Source organism: Oncorhynchus keta, unplaced genomic scaffold (genome assembly GCF_023373465.1).
Source record: "Oncorhynchus keta strain PuntledgeMale-10-30-2019 unplaced genomic scaffold, Oket_V2 Un_contig_777_pilon_pilon, whole genome shotgun sequence".
NCBI classification, from domain to species: domain Eukaryota; kingdom Metazoa; phylum Chordata; class Actinopteri; order Salmoniformes; family Salmonidae; genus Oncorhynchus; species Oncorhynchus keta.
This window is the reverse complement of record NW_026289673.1, coordinates 120715-138516: the sequence shown is the minus strand read 5'-3', so window position 1 is coordinate 138516 and position 17802 is coordinate 120715. Positions and strand designations below refer to the sequence as shown.

The following is a 17802-nucleotide window of genomic DNA, read 5'->3' as shown; positions in this document are numbered from 1 at the left end:
CAGACATCACCGAAAACAACATCGCCTATGGGCACAAACCCACTGTCGCTGGACTAGACAGAACTGGCAAAAAGTGCTCTTCACTGACGAGACGCGGTTTTGTCTCACCAAGGGTGATGGTCGGATTCGCGTTTATCATCGAAAGAATGAGCGTTACACCGAGGCCTGTACGGGATCGATTTGGAGGTGGAGGGTCTGTCATGGTCTGTGGCGGTGTGTCACAGCATCATCAGACTGAGCTTGTTGTCATTGCAGGCAATCTCAACGCTGTGCGTTACAGGGAAGACATCCTCCTCCCTCATGTAGTAACCCTTCCTGCAGACTCATCCTGACAATGCCACCAGCCATACTGCTCGTTCTGTGCGTGATTTCCTGCAAAACAGGATTACCAGTGTTCTGCTATATCCAGCAAAGAGTCCGGATCTCAATCCCATTGAGCACGTCTGGGACCTGTTGGATCAGAGGGTGAGGGCTAGGGCTAGGGCCATTCCCCCCAGAAATTTTCAGGAACTTGCAGGTGCCTTGGTGGAAGAGTGAGGTAACATCTCACAGCAAGAACTGGCAAATCTGGTGCAGCCCATGAGGAGATGATGCACTAGCAGTACTTAATGCAGCTGGTGGCCACACCAGATACTGACTGTTCCTTTTGATTTTGACCCCCCTTTGTACAGGGACACATTCAACTTCTGTTAGTCACACGTCTGTAGAACTTGTTCAGTTTGTCTAAGTTGTTGAATCTTATGTTCATACAAATATTTACACATGTTAAGTTTGCTGAAAATAAACGCAGTTAACAGTGAGAGGACATTTCTTATTTTGCTGAGTTTATATGCAGTAGACAAGGCTGTGCTGTTACTTGTCACTATTTTTTGTTGTTAATTCAGCTGTTAATTCAGCTGCTAAACCTGAACAAAGGTCAACTGAGGTCATCATACATGTGTGTATGTGAAAGCAGATCTCACTCACACACGTCAAGTCCATTTGTCACATGCACAGGATAAACATGGTACACAGTACAATGAAATGCTTACTTGCAGGTCCACTCTCAACAATGCTGCATAATAAGGAATGATATAAAATCAGTAAATTGACCAGAAATATAAATACAGGGAGACACTCATTTACAGGAGGATATTTACAGGTGCCGGGGAAGGAGAACAGACACACACCTTGGTTGGAGGGCGATGTAGTGTAGCAACTGTCCCCAATGGCACTCTATTCCCCATGTTGTACATAGTAGTGCAGGTAGGGCCCACAGGGCTCTGGTCAAATGTAGTGAACGACGTAGTGAATAGGGTGCTATCTGGGATACACACTCTGTGGGCCAGGCAGCCTGTACCCCTCCCCTCGTCAGCAGCCACACTGAGCCCAGGCAGCGAGCCTCCACGTGGGGAAAGCCGAGCCAAGCGCACACTGATCACATCACCATCGTATCATCAGCCTGTATGTTAGGGGGCCGTGAGCTCAGAGGGCCGGTGCTGCTGTGCCAGACATCCCTGCTGCTATAGCTGTCTACACATACTGAATACACACACGTGAGTGTTTGAGCGCAGCAGCGATACCGCCAGAGATGCACAGCAGCAGGATCCTGCAGCTGACTCTTTAGTGTAAACGTCATCAACAAAACACACACACACACACACACACACACACACACACACACACACAAATGTCTGATCTACTCAATGAATCAATATTCAACTCAATGCCCTGTTTTCATGTGGTGATGATGCCTCATCTACTCCCTCTAAAACACATTGTCCCAGTCCATTACCTTTATGACAGCCTGGACAACCCCAGGGACATTACACAGATGGATGGCCAAGCCTGGCACTTTAAACACACCTCTCTGTCAGTTACTCTGACTCACTGACTCTCAGTACATGGGTCAAGCAGCTTGTATCACAGACTCAAGGTCAGGATTGTTATCAAGAGTGCAGAGAGCGAGATCAGTACAGGAATTGTCTCAGAAAAAGTGTGTTCCACACCATGCTGTTTCTTTAGTGAAAGGATTTGTTCCAGTCTGATGGTTCTGGAACATCAGCACCCACACAATAACTCTCCAACAGGACACACAGCCCATAAACTCCACTGTGACTTCTCTGTGTTACACAAACAAACTGCTCCACATTAGCATTCCCTAGAAGTTCCATTGACCAGCCCGGCACCACTTAGCGATAGCTGGAAAGCACACTCATATATCTTTATGTACATATTCTTATCCCCTTACACTTGTAAGGTAGTAGTTTTGGAATTGTTAGCTAGATTACTTGTTGGTTATTACTGCATGTGGTATAAAAGACTGTACAACATAACTAGATACAGCAGCTGAACAATCACACACTTTAGTTCAACCAGTCCAATGGTGATTCAACTAGAACACAGAAGTGTCTAAACCCCCACCCATAAGGTTCCTGGGCTATGACCCCTGACAGAATGCTGCTCACACCATGACACACCAACATGACTGGAGGAGGATATATCATCTGAGAGCAGCAGCCAGTGGCTAATAAAACATTGACAAGACAACACAGAACATGTAACCGTGCCAACAGAATGAGATTCTATGACAGTGCCCACACAATGACTGATCTAGTCCAGACAGATGGCTGATGTAGACACAACAAACATCATAGAGATACATCTAAAGGTGAAATGAATACCAGTATCGCTATACTACGATACCAGATTTTCCATGACAAAAAGAAAATACCAGACTAAACTCTACGGTCTGATAAAACCCTACTTTATGTAAAATTGTGGATGCTATAGCTTGCAAAATAAACTAAATGTGACTATAGGTGACAACATCATGCTGTTTTCTCAAGAAATTAAATCCGCTTCAAGCTTTGTTTCCTTGCCACAATACTTGTGAGTATCGTGATACTGGTATCGTGACAACCCTAAAATGAAGGTCCCGGGAGACAAAGGCTTCCCAGGGGTTGTATTGTGTTATGACCTTAAGGGGTCATATGTCATATGATAACCACCTACCATCTCCCATCTGGTGCTGAGTGGTTACACACTGCCCCATGACAGACACTCCCTAGCCATAAAATCAATACAAATCCATAGACAGAGCTTCTCAGAAAGGACTCGTGATCACAAAAGATATTCCCTTTCAACCCTCTCATTCATTGCACTGTGGACCAGTGTTGGGCTCAATTCTAATTAATTTCAGTGATATGAATTTTAAAAAACACACATTTAAAAACTTTCCACATAAATAGCTTCTCCTTTTCAGCTTATTGAAGTGATTAAAATTAGATGACCCTTTTTCAATCATTGAGTTGTAATTTCAGTTTACTTCCTGAATGAATTGAACTTGAGCCCAACCCTGCTGTGGACTCAAAGACCCAGCAGGCTATTTCATGGAGGAATTACAGTCATAGAAAGCAACACCCCTTGAGGACAGTCAGCTGTTGCTTTAAGACATGCTGCAAAGTCTCCTAGTGATTCTGAATGAATCTGATTGTGTCCGTTATAGAGAGATACAGGATAGACACATCAGCACTGCCTGTCGGGGAACTGAATTTGGACCACGTACCTGGCATAGCATGCTTTCCTTTTATCCAAATGTTGAATAGACATGCAGATAAATTCATTTATTCAGGGAAGGGAATAATAACCTACTACTCTAGAGTAATAAAAACAATTACACCGATGTTATTTGGCAGGTCATGGATCAACTAGGAACAATTAATTGCGTGTGGGGCGGGTGCAGCTCCAGAAGAACTGACCCGTGCAGGACACTACCTGCAGCCAACCAGGTCCTGAGTTCACTGTAGGGGAAACTCTTTAAAGTGTCACGAGGGCATTGTGTTTAATCTAAACAAGGTTCATAACACCCTAGAGAACAGCTCAACAGTCACAACCACTGGGATTATTATTTGACCCTGCTGGTCATCTTTGAATGTCTTGAAGAACTATCTGGCCTTAATGGCCATGTTCTGTTATAATCTCTACCCAGCACAGCTAGTAGAGGACTGGCCACCCCTCATAGCCTGGTTCCTCTCTAGGTTTCTTCATAGGTTCTGGTTTTTCTAGGGAGTTTTTCCCAGCCACTGGGCTTCTACACCTGCATTGCTTGCTGTTTGGGGTTTTAGGCTGGATTTCTGTACAGCACTTTGTGACATCAGCTGATGTAAGAAGGGTTTTATAAATACATTTGATTAGAACACACAACACATTGTGACAACATTATTGACCTCTTCTGAATCCACTTGTGTTTGTCTTACATGACTAAATGTCTATACTGGTCCTCAAATGATAGACACTGGCAACTAGAAGGATATAAAATAATGAGTTGGTCCCATATCTGATGGAATCAAAGTCAGAGAAGTTGGCTGAATATAAAATCATATCTAGAACCAGGCTGCCCTGAGACCATTCCAGTAATAAACACCAGAACATCTAGAACCAGGCTGCCCTGAGACCATTCCAGTAATAAACACCAGAACATCTAGAACCAGGCTGCCCTGAGACCATTCCAGTAATAAACACCAGAACATCTAGAACCAGGCTGCCCTGAGACCATTCCAGTAATAAACACCAGAACATCTAGAACCAGGCTGCCCTGAGACCATTCCAGTAATAAACACCAGAACATCTAGAACCAGGCTACCCTGAGACCATTCCAGTAATAAACACCAGTTATCTTGATGAACTAAATTGTAAAGTATTTTGACAGTGATGTATTTTTAGTTATATGTTGGACCCCAGCAAGACTAGCTGTCACCATTGACGTAGGCTAATGGGGACCCCAACAAAACAATTAAAAATAAAAGAACTTTGAAGACATTCACATGGTAAATGATATGTTTACATACCAGAGGTCTCTGTCTGAACCAGACTACGAACATAACAGCCTTTCAGTGTAATGACCTCCCTCTACCAGGACTACAGCACCACCCGAGATCAGCACAATCTATTCATTTTACTGTCACGTCAAGAGTAGGCCGAAATCCAATCATGTATTCCACTGACCCACATTGGAAACAAACAAACACATGCTGACCCATAGTCAGACACTCAAACAGTCAACTTCTTTTCCAACTAGCACCCGGGCTGTGTTCCAAATGGCACTCTATTCCCTATATAGTGCACTACTTTTGACCAGAGCACTATGGGCATTATATAGGGAATAGGGTGCCATTTGGGACGCAGACCTGATATGAGGGAAAACAACCTCAACAGGGACACAGGTCTGACCTGATGACAAAGTAGCCTACTTATATCACCAGAAAAACGATGCATTCAACTAGATACATTAGCCTGCCTGACTATTAATAGCTAGCTGAATGACAAATGGCCATACGTAGTTTCTGTAATGGGTTTTTCTCCGTCAGCTCATTCCGAGGTGTCAGACTTTCCACAGGAACTCTGGTCTGCTCCCTGTTATTATATTTCAGGGCACATTTCCAAAGTAATGCAACTCTTTCTTAACAGTCCCCCTGAAACTAACTGAACAAAGTAGAGAACAACTGGCGTGGAGGCATTATGGGATCAAGTCAGAGGCCTGCTACTGATGACGGCCTCAGTCACACACAGAGGAACACTTTCTGAGGAAAGGTGGTGGGATGGTGGGATCCTTTATCTGTGGCTGTGTAGAGTCTTACAGTGAAACTGCTCATTCTGCTATGATTAATCATCACTTGTCCTCCTGCCTTGTTTGCCATGGAATAAATGTTGCGATGAATCTGTCACATAGAAGTGGGGGGGGTCAACTAGAAATTATACCTGCTCATTCTAATTGGACCCCCGGACAGTGTTCTGCTGCCAGCAGCTAACTACCAGGACACAGGGCCTACTTTTCCCAACAACTAGAGGAAAAGGGTTGTCCCTCCTGTTCAAGCAGTCAGCTGTGTGTTGAGCAATATTTGAAGCTGCAGTCTGTAGCTGTGATTGGGTAGAAAGGCAGAAAGTGGGATGCATATTGCCCCCAAAAAACAAAAGCTTTATTTACAAAGGAGTGGAATGGAGCTGAGCTCAGAGCCCCAGCATGCCTCCTTCCAGCAGGAGACTCAGTCACACCATAGTGAGGCAGGCAGTTAATCTGGACTTGCTGAAAGGAGGAGTCTCCATGTCTTTCTGCCATGGCTAACGCTAGCTAGTGTACCTCAGGATATCAACTATAAACTATCAACAAAACATGCATATATATTTCAAATGTGAATGTTTGTGAGATTAGACAGATGATGTGAACTCATTTGATTTAAAAAAACAGTTCAACTTCAACTGAAGAAAAACCTTTATTTAACATTTATACGAGGGATGAATTAACTATTAGTCATCTGGAGGGGTTGCTTTGCTTCAATTCTTTGAATGATGAAATTGATGGAATTGGATATTGATGTTATTAGTCAAAAAAGAGATGTAGAGCCTGACCGACTGTAGAAATAGATATGAACTGTATTAGACTAAATGGAGAGATGTAGAGCCTGACCGACTGTAGAAATAGATATGAACTGTATTAGACTAAATGGAGAGATGTAGCGCCTGACCGACTGTAGAAATAGATATGAACTGTATTAGACTAAATGGAGAGATGTAGCGCCTGACCGACTGTAGAAATAGATATGAACTGTATTAGACTAAATGGAGAGATGTAGCGCCTGACCGACTGTAGAAATAGATATGAACTGTATTAGACTAAATGGAGAGATGTAGAGCCTGACCGACTGTAGAAATAGATATGAACTGTATTAGACTAAATGGAGAGATGTAGTGCCTGACCGACTATAGAAATAGATATGAACTGTATTAGACTAAATGGAGAGATGTAGTGCCTGACCGACTGTAGAAATAGATATAACTGTATTAGACTAAATGGAGAGATGTAGCGCCTGACCGACTGTAGAAATAGATATGAACTGTATTAGACTAAATGGAGAGATGTAGCGCCTGACCGACTGTAGAAATAGATATGAACTGTATTAGACTAAATGGAGAGATGTAGTGCCTGACTGTATTAGACTAAATGACTGTAGAAATAGATATGAACTGTATTAGACTAAATGGAGAGATGTAGTGCCTGACCGACTGTAGAAATAGATATGAACTGTATTAGACTAAATGGAGAGATGTAGCGCCTGACCGACTGTAGAAATAGATATGAACTGTATTAGACTAAATGGAGAGATGTAGTGCCTGACCGACTGTAGAAATAGATATGAACTGTATTAGACTAAATGGAGAGATGTAGTGCCTGATCGACTGTAGAAATAGATATGAACTGTATTAGACTAAATGGAGAGATGTAGCGCCTGATCGACTGTAGAAATAGATATGAACTGTATTAGACTAAATGGAGAGATGTAGCGCCTGACCGACTGTAGAAATAGATATGAACTGTATTAGACTAAATGGAGAGATGTAGTGCCTGATCGACTGTAGAAATAGATATGAACTGTATTAGACTAAATGGAGAGATGTAGTGCCTGACCGACTGTAGAAATAGATATGAACTGTATTAGACTAAATGGAGAGATGTAGTGCCTGACCGACTGTAGAAATTGATATGAACTGTATTAGACTAAATGGAGAGATGTAGCGCCTGATCGACTGTAGAAATAGATATGAACTGTATTAGACTAAATGGAGAGATGTAGCGCCTGACCGACTGTAGAAATAGATATGAACTGTATTAGACTAAATGGAGAGATGTAGTGCCTGATCGACTGTAGAAATAGATATGAACTGTATTAGACTAAATGGAGAGATGTAGCGCCTGACCGACTGTAGAAATAGATATGAACTGTATTAGACTAAATGGAGAGATGTAGTGCCTGACCGACTGTAGAAATAGATATGAACTGTATTAGACTAAATGGAGAGATGTAGTGCCTGACCGACTGTAGAAAGATAGAACTATGGAAGATGTAGCTGTACTGTAGAAATAGATATGAACTGTACTAAATGGAGAGATGTAGCGCCTGACCGACTGTAGAAATAGATATGAACTGTATTAGACTAAATGGAGAGATGTAGCGCCTGACCGACTGTAGAAATAGATATGAACTGTATTAGACTAAATGGAGAGATGTAGCGCCTGACCGACTGTAGAAATAGATATGAACTGTATTAGACTAAATGGAGAGATGTAGCGCCTGACCGACTGTAGATATGAACTGTATTAGACTAAATGGAGAGATGTAGCGCCTGACCGACTGTAGAAATAGATATGAACTGTATTAGACTAAATGGAGAGATGTAGTGCCTGACCGACTGTAGAAATAGATATGAACTGTATTAGACTAAATGGAGAGATGTAGTGCCTGACCGACTGTAGAAATAGATATGAACTGTATTAGACTAAATGGAGAGATGTAGTGCCTGACCGACTGTAGAAATAGATATGAACTGTATTAGACTAAATGGAGAGATGTAGCGCCTGACCGACTGTAGAAATAGATATGAACTGTATTAGACTAAATGGAGAGATGTAGCGCCTGACCGACTGTAGAAATAGATATGAACTGTATTAGACTAAATGGAGAGATGTAGCGCCTGACCGACTGTAGAAATAGATATGAACTGTATTAGACTAAATGGAGAGATGTAGCGCCTGACCGACTGTAGAAATAGATATGAACTGTATTAGACTAAATGGAGAGATGTAGCGCCTGACCGACTGTAGAAATAGATATGAACTGTATTAGACTAAATGGAGAGATGTAGCGCCTGACCGACTGTAGAAATAGATATGAACTGTATTAGACTAAATGGAGAGATGTAGTGCCTGACCGACTGTAGAAATAGATATGAACTGTATTAGACTAAATGGAGAGATGTAGACTGTAGAAATAGATATGAACTGTATGACCGACTGTAGAAATAGATATGAACTGTATTAGACTAAATGGAGAGATGTAGCGCCTGACCGACTGTAGAAATAGATATGAACTGTATTAGACTAAATGGAGAGATGTAGCGCCTGACCGACTGTAGAAATAGATATGAACTGTATTAGACTAAATGGAGAGATGTAGTGCCTGACCGACTGTAGAAATAGATATGAACTGTATTAGACTAAATGGAGAGATGTAGCGCCTGACCGACTGTAGAAATAGATATGAACTGTATTAGACTAAATGGAGAGATGTAGCTAAATGGAGAGATGGAGAGATAGCGCCTGACCGACTGTAGAAATAGATATGAACTGTATTAGACTAAATGGAGAGATGTAGCGCCTGACCGACTGTAGAAATAGATATGAACTGTATTAGACTAAATGGAGAGATGTAGTGCCTGACCGACTGTAGAAATAGATATGAACTGTATTAGACTAAATGGAGAGATGTAGTGCCTGACCGACTGTAGAAATAGATATGAACTGTATTAGACTAAATGGAGAGATGTAGTGCCTGACCGACTGTAGAAATAGATATGAACTGTATTAGACTAAATGGAGAGATGTAGCGCCTGACCGACTGTAGAAATAGATATGAACTGTATTAGACTAAATGGAGAGATGTAGTGCCTGACCGACTGTAGAAATAGATATGAACTGTATTAGACTAAATGGAGAGATGTAGCGCCTGACCGACTGTAGAAATAGATATGAACTGTATTAGACTAAATGGAGAGATGTAGTGCCTGACCGACTGTAGAAATAGATATGAACTGTATTAGACTAAATGGAGAGATGTAGCGCCTGACCGACTGTAGAAATAGATATGAACTGTATTAGACTAAATGGAGAGATGTAGACCGACTGTAGAAATAGATATGAACTGTATTAGACTAAATGGAGAGATGTAGTGCCTGACCGACTGTAGAAATAGATATGAACTGTATTAGACTAAATGGAGAGATGTAGCGCCTGACCGACTGTAGAAATAGATATGAACTGTATTAGACTAAATGGAGAGATGTAGCGCCTGACCGACTGTAGAAATAGATATGAACTGTATTAGACTAAATGGAGAGATGTAGTGCCTGACCGACTGTAGAAATAGATATGAACTGTATTAGACTAAATGGAGAGATGTAGCGCCTGACCGACTGTAGAAACTGTAGATAAATGGAGAGATGTATTGAGACTAAATAGATATGAACTGATTAGACTAAATGGAGAGATGTAGCGCCTGACCGACTGTAGAAATAGATATGAACTGTATTAGACTAAATGGAGAGATGTAGCGCCTGACCGACTGTAGAAATAGATATGAACTGTATTAGACTAAATGGAGAGATGTAGTACCGACTGTAGAAATAGATATGAACTGTATTAGACTAAATGGAGAGATGTAGTGCCTGACCGACTGTAGAAATAGATATGAACTGTATTAGACTAAATGGAGAGATGTAGCGCCTGACCGACTGTAGAAATAGATATGAACTGTAGACTAAATGGAACTGTACTGTAGAAATAGATATGAACTGTAAATAGAGAGATGTAGTGCCTGACCGACTGTAGAAATAGATATGAACTGTATTAGACTAAATGGAGAGATGTAGTGCCTGACCGACTGTAGAAATAGATATGAACTGTATTAGACTAAATGGAGAGATGTAGCGCCTGACCGACTGTAGAAATAGATATGAACTGTATTAGACTAAATGGAGAGATGTAGCGCCTGACCGACTGTAGAAATAGATATGAACTGTATTAGACTAAATGGAGAGATGTAGCGCCTGACCGACTGTAGATAGATATGAACTGTATTAGACTAAATGGAGAGATGTAGCGCCTGACCGACTGTAGAAATAGATATGAACTGTATTAGACTAAATGGAGAGATGTAGTGCCTGACCGACTGTAGAAATAGATATGAACTGTATTAGACTAAATGGAGAGATGTAGAGCCTGACCTACTGTAGAAATAGATATGAACTGTATTAGACTAAATGGAGAGATGTGCCTGACCGATTGTAGAAATAGATATGAACTGTATTAGACTAAATTGAGAGATGTAGTGCCTGACCGACTAGAAATAGATATGAACTGTATTAGACTAAATGGAGAGATGTAGTGCCTGATCGACTGTAGAAATAGATATGAACTGTATTAGACTAAATGGAGAGATGTAGTGCCTGACCGACTGTAGAAATAGATATGAACTGTATTAGACTAAATGGAGAGATGTAGTGCCTGACCGACTGTAGAAATAGATATGAACTGTATTAGACTAAATGGAGAGATGTAGTGCCTGACCGACTGTAGAAATAGATATGAACTGTATTAGACTAAATGGAGAGATGTAGTGCCTGACCGACTGTAGAAATAGATATGAACTGTATTAGACTAAATGGAGAGATGTAGCGCCTGACCGACTGTAGAAATAGATATGAACTGTATTAGACTAAATGGAGAGATGTAGCGCCTGACCGACTGTAGAAATAGATATGAACTGTATTAGACTAAATGGAGAGATGTAGCGCCTGACCGACTGTAGAAATAGATATGAACTGTATTAGACTAAATGGAGAGATGTAGTGCCTGACCGACTGTAGAAATAGATATGAACTGTATTAGACTAAATGGAGAGATGTAGTGCCTGACCGACTGTAGAAATAGATATGAACTGTATTAGACTAAATGGAGAGATGTAGTGCCTGACCGACTGTAGAAATAGATATGAACTGTATTAGACTAAATGGAGAGATGTAGTGCCTGACCGACTGTAGAAATAGATATGAACTGTATTAGACTAAATGGAGAGATGTAGAGCCTGACCGACTGTAGAAATAGATATGAACTGTATTAGACTAAATGGAGAGATGTAGTGCCTGACCGACTGTAGAAATAGATATGAACTGTATTAGACTAAATGGAGAGATGTGCCTGACCGACTGTAGAAATAGATATGAACTGTATTAGACTAAATGGAGAGATGTAGCGCCTGACCGACTGTAGATATATGAACTGTATTAGACTAAATGGAGAGATGTAGTGCCTGATCGACTGTAGAAATAGATATAAACTGTATTAGACTAAATGGAGAGATGTAGTGCCTGATCGACTGTAGAAATAGATATGAACTGTATTAGACTAAATGGAGAGATGTAGCGCCTGACCGACTGCAGAAATAGATATGAACTGTATTAGACTAAATGGAGAGATGTAGTGCCTGACCGACTGTAGAAATAGATATGAACTGTATTAGACTAAATGGAGAGATGTAGTGCCTGACCGACTGTAGAAATAGATATGAACTGTATTAGACTAAATGGAGAGATGTAGTGCCTGACCGACTGTAGATATGAACTGTATTATACTAACTGGAGAGATGTAGTGCCTGACCGACTGTAGAAATAGATATGAACTGTATTAGACTAAATGGAGAGATGTAGCGCCTGACCGACTGTAGATATGAACTGTATTAGACTAAATGGAGAGATGTAGTGCCTGACCGACTGTAGAAATAGATATGAACTGTATTAGACTAAATGGAGAGATGTAGCGCCTGACCGACTGTAGAAATAGATATGAACTGTATTAGACTAAATGGAGAGATGTAGTGCCTGATCGACTGTAGAAATAGATATGAACTGTATTAGACTAAATGGAGAGATGTAGTGCCTGACCGACTGTAGAAATAGATATGAACTGTATTAGACTAAATGGAGAGATGTAGTGCCTGACCGACTGTAGAAATAGATATGAACTGTATTAGACTAAATGGAGAGATGTAGTGCCTGACCGACTGTAGAAATAGATATGAACTGTATTATACTAAATGGAGAGATGTTGCGCCTGACCGACTGTAGAAATAGATATGAACTGTATTAGACTAAATGGAGAGATGTAGTGCCTGACCGACTGTAGAAATAGATATGAACTGTATTAGACTAAATGGAGAGATGTAGCGCCTGACCGACTGTAGAAATAGATATGAACTGTATTAGACTAAATGGAGAGATGTAGCGCCTGACCGACTGTAGAAATAGATATGAACTGTATTAGACTAAATGGAGAGATGTAGTGCCTGACCGACTAGAAATAGATATGAACTGTATTAGACTAAATGGAGAGATGTAGCGCCTGACCGACTGTAGAAATAGATATGAACTGTATTAGACTAAATGGAGAGATGTAGCGCCTGACCGACTGTAGATAGATATGAACTGTATTAGACTAAATGGAGAGATGTAGTGCCTGACCGACTGTAGAAATAGATATAAACTGTATTAGACTAAATGGAGAGATGTAGTGCCTGATCGACTGTAGAAATAGATATGAACTGTATTAGACTAAATGGAGAGATGTAGCGCCTGACCGACTGCAGAAATAGATATGAACTGTATTAGACTAAATGGAGAGATGTAGTGCCTGACCGACTGTAGAAATAGATATGAACTGTATTAGACTAAATGGAGAGATGTAGCGCCTGACCGACTGTAGAAATAGATATGAACTGTATTAGACTAAATGGAGAGATGTAGCGCCTGACCGACTGTAGATATGAACTGTATTAGACTAACTGGAGAGATGTAGCGCCTGACCGACTGTAGAAATAGATATGAACTGTATTAGACTAAATGGAGAGATGTAGTGCCTGACCGACTGTAGATATAGAACTGTATTATACTAACTGGAGAGATGTAGCGCCTGACCGACTGTAGAAATAGATATGAACTGTATTAGACTAAATGGAGAGATGTAGAGCCTGACCGACTGTAGAAATAGATATGAACTGTATTAGACTAAATGGAGAGATGTAGAGCCTGACCGACTGTAGAAATAGATATGAACTGTATTAGACTAAATGGAGAGATGTAGCGCCTGACCGACTGTAGAAATAGATATGAACTGTATTAGACTAAATGGAGAGATGTAGTGCCTGACCGACTGTAGAAATAGATATGAACTGTATTAGACTAAATGGAGAGATGTAGTGCCTGACCGACTGTAGATATGAACTGTTTATACTAACTGGAGAGATGTAGCGCCTGACCGACTGTAGAAATAGATATGAACTGTATTAGACTAAATGGAGAGATGTAGTGCCTGACCGACTGTAGAAATAGATATGAACTGTATTAGACTAAATGGAGAGATGTAGTGCCTGACCGACTGTAGAAATAGATATGAACTGTATTAGACTAAATGGAGAGATGTAGTGCCTGACCGACTGTAGAAATAGATATGAACTGTATTAGACTAAATGGAGAGATGTAGCGCCTGACCGACTGTAGAAATAGATATGAACTGTATTAGACTAAATGGAGAGATGTAGTGCCTGACCGACTGTAGAAATAGATATGAACTGTATTAGACTAAATGGAGAGATGTAGCGCCTGACCGACTGTAGAAATAGATATGAACTGTATTAGACTAAATGGAGAGATGTAGTGCCTGACCGACTGTAGAAATAGATATGAACTGTATTAGACTAAATGGAGAGATGTAGTGCCTGACCGACTGTAGAAATAGATATGAACTGTATTAGACTAAATGGAGAGATGTAGTGCCTGACCGACTGTAGAAATAGATATGAACTGTATTAGACTAAATGGAGAGATGTAGTGCCTGACCGACTGTAGAAATAGATATGAACTGTATTAGACTAAATGGAGAGATGTAGTGCCTGACCGACTGTAGAAATAGATATGAACTGTATTAGACTAAATGGAGAGATGTGCCTGACCGATTGTAGAAATAGATATGAACTCTATTAGACTAAATGGAGAGATGTAGCGCCTGACCGACTGTAGAAATAGATATGAACTGTATTAGACTAAATGGAGAGATGTAGTGCCTGACCGACTGTAGAAGTAGATATGAACTGTATTAGACTAAATGGAGAGATGTAGTGCCTGACCGACTAGAAATAGATATGAACTGTATTAGACTAAATGGAGAGATGTAGTGCCTGACCGACTAGAAATAGATATGAACTGTATTAGACTAAATTGAGAGATGTAGTGCCTGACCGACTAGAAATAGATATGAACTGTATTAGACTAAATGGAGAGATGTAGTGCCTGACCGACTGTAGAAAAAGATATGAACTGTATTAGACTAAATGGAGAGATGTAGTGCCTGACCGACTGTAGAAATAGATATGAACTGTATTAGACTAAATGGAGAGATGTAGCGCCTGACCGACTGTAGAAGTAGATATGAACTGTATTAGACTAAATGGAGAGATGTAGCGCCTGACCGACTGCAGAAATAGATATGAATTGTATTAGACTAAATGGAGAGATGTAGCGCCTGACCGACTATAGAAATAGATATGAACTGTATTAGACTAAATGGAGAGATGTAGCGCCTGACCGACTGTAGAAATAGATATGAACTGTATTAGACTAAATGGAGAGATGTAGTGCCTGACCGACTGTAGAAATAGATATGAACTGTATTAGACTAAATGGAGAGATGTAGTGCCTGACCGACTGTAGAAATAGATATGAACTGTATTAGACTAAATGGAGAGATGTAGTGCCTGACCGACTGTAGAAATAGATATGAACTGTATTAGACTAAATGGAGAGATGTAGAGCCTGACCGACTAGAAATAGATATGAACTGTATTAGACTAAATGGAGAGATGTAGTGCCTGACCGACTGTAGAAAAAGATATGAACTGTATTAGACTAAATGGAGAGATGTAGTGCCTGACCGACTGTAGAAATAGATATGAACTGTATTAGACTAAATGGAGAGATGTAGTGCCTGACCGACTGTAGAAATAGATATGAACTGTATTAGACTAAATGGAGAGATGTAGAGCCTGACCTACTGTAGAAATAGATATGAACTGTATTAGACTAACCGGAGAGATGTAGCGCCTGACCGACTGTAGAAATAGATGTGAACTGTATTAGACTAAATGGAGAGATGTAGTGCCTGACCGACTGTAGAAATAGATATGAACTGTATTAGACTAAATGGAGAGATGTAGTGCCTGACCGACTGTAGAAATAGATATGAACTGTATTAGACTAAATGGAGAGATGTAGTGCCTGACCGACTGTAGAAATAGATATGAACTGTATTAGACTAAATGGAGAGATGTAGTGCCTGACCGACTGTAGAAATAGATATGAACCGTAAAGGCCCAGTAAGTGTTGATTACTTAGGCAGTAGACGTTCAACTAGTAAAACATGATTCATAATTACTGTATGTAAGAATAGAGAGAAGTGACTGCAAGAGCAAGAGTGGATCCTCTTATTTTCATCAGTCCATTAGCCATGTCTATACCTCAGCTGTAGGCAAGTTAGAATTCAGGCCAAACAAATCCAGCCTAACACATTTGCATTAGCAGGATTGGACTGGACATACAGACAAGCTCTCCAGGCGTTCAGGCCAAAACACACGTACAGAAGAGCAGAAAAGAAGACATCACTCATGCATTAAGAGGATGAGAAAATGCAAGAGACCGTAATAAAGGCCAGTGGCTTTTCCCAGAGATTGTGAAATGAGTAGGAAAGCAATGGACCCATGTGTCCCTCGAAAGTCTCTCCACACTAAATCACATTGAGATCAACGAACTATGTCTAAGAACAATATCCAGTCCAAATGCTCAGCTGTATGGTTGGTTATACAACCCATCATCTCTCTCTGCTGCAGGGAATGGGATGGCACAATTATTGAGCTGCTCGGATGCAATCTGTTAAAACACAGGGATTATAAATCACGCATGGATGGCATGGCCCCGGCTGATCCTGACACACACACACACACACACACACACACACACACACACAGAGTATAGGCTGCTTTCACTTTCAGACACCAGGGAGATTTAGTAAGGGCACCTATGTGACACGTGTTTCACAATGGTCAATAGGGCATGATTGGCATGACACATGATTGGTTGAACTTAATGTGGCCTTGAATATTGGATCTCAAAATGCCAGTGTATCAGATAGAAATGATGTGTGTGTGTGTGTGTGTGTGTGTGAACAGCTAAGAGCTAATCAAAATCAGATAAAATGAGGTAGACCTTACCGTGAAATGCTTACTTACAAGCCCTTAACTCTATTTATTGAACTGCATTGTTGGTTAAGAAAACATTTACTAAATAAACTAAAGTAAAAACTAAAGTAAAAAGACTATGCATAGATAATAAACCGTGAGTAGCAGCAGAGTAAAAACAAAGGGGGGGTCAATGTAAATAGTCCAGGTGGCCTCAGCATCTCTGCTATTAAAGTCTGGGTTGGTGGCCTATGGTCAAACATAGCCAGCAATGTGGAAAGCTTGCACATCTGGAGACAAGGAACAAAGTTAACCAATATGTGTTAGGCTATGCAGCGGGTTAAGACCCATTACCTCACTGCTCATGTAATGGAAATAAAAGGAAGGTGTCATTGTGATACAAAAAAAATGTTTAAAAGTATTTTTGGAATGAAACTGACTAATAGGGAGTATGTTTACAGGCAGATCATGTGCCTTCTCGATTGCTTCATTTATAGTCCACCGTGACCCTCAAGAAGAAGACTCCCAGTCCACCAGCCACTGCATGAAAAACTGACCAAATATACCTTGAAGACAGCAAGCCATTAGGCCGAAGTGTTTGGTTCAGTTAAACGTTAAGAAAGCTTGAATGTAATCAGATCACAATCTGCTTTGTATAAGAAAGCTTATTAAACCGTGCCTCCAGACACACGGCTTCGATTTTTCATCTAGATTTAAGGAGGGAGAGAAATGGAATCAGAATGTCACATCACATTCTACTGATCTAGAAGCTGGGTAACCTATCAAAATGTCGGTCAGTTAACTATTTATTTTATTTCACCTTTATTTAACCAGGTAGGCTAGTTGAGAACAAGTTCTCATTTACAACTGCGACCTGGCCAAGATAAAGCAAAGCAGTTCGACACAAACAACAACACAGAGTTACACATGG

The 17802-nt window shown here is 40.6% G+C and overlaps 1 protein-coding gene across 1 annotated transcript in view; it reads right to left on the bottom strand.

Annotated features, from left to right (window-relative positions):
• Positions 1 to 17802, bottom strand: part of trak1a (trafficking protein, kinesin binding 1a) — a 97493-nt gene that overhangs the window by 78984 nt on the left and 707 nt on the right. The gene's annotated exons all lie outside the window — the stretch shown is intronic.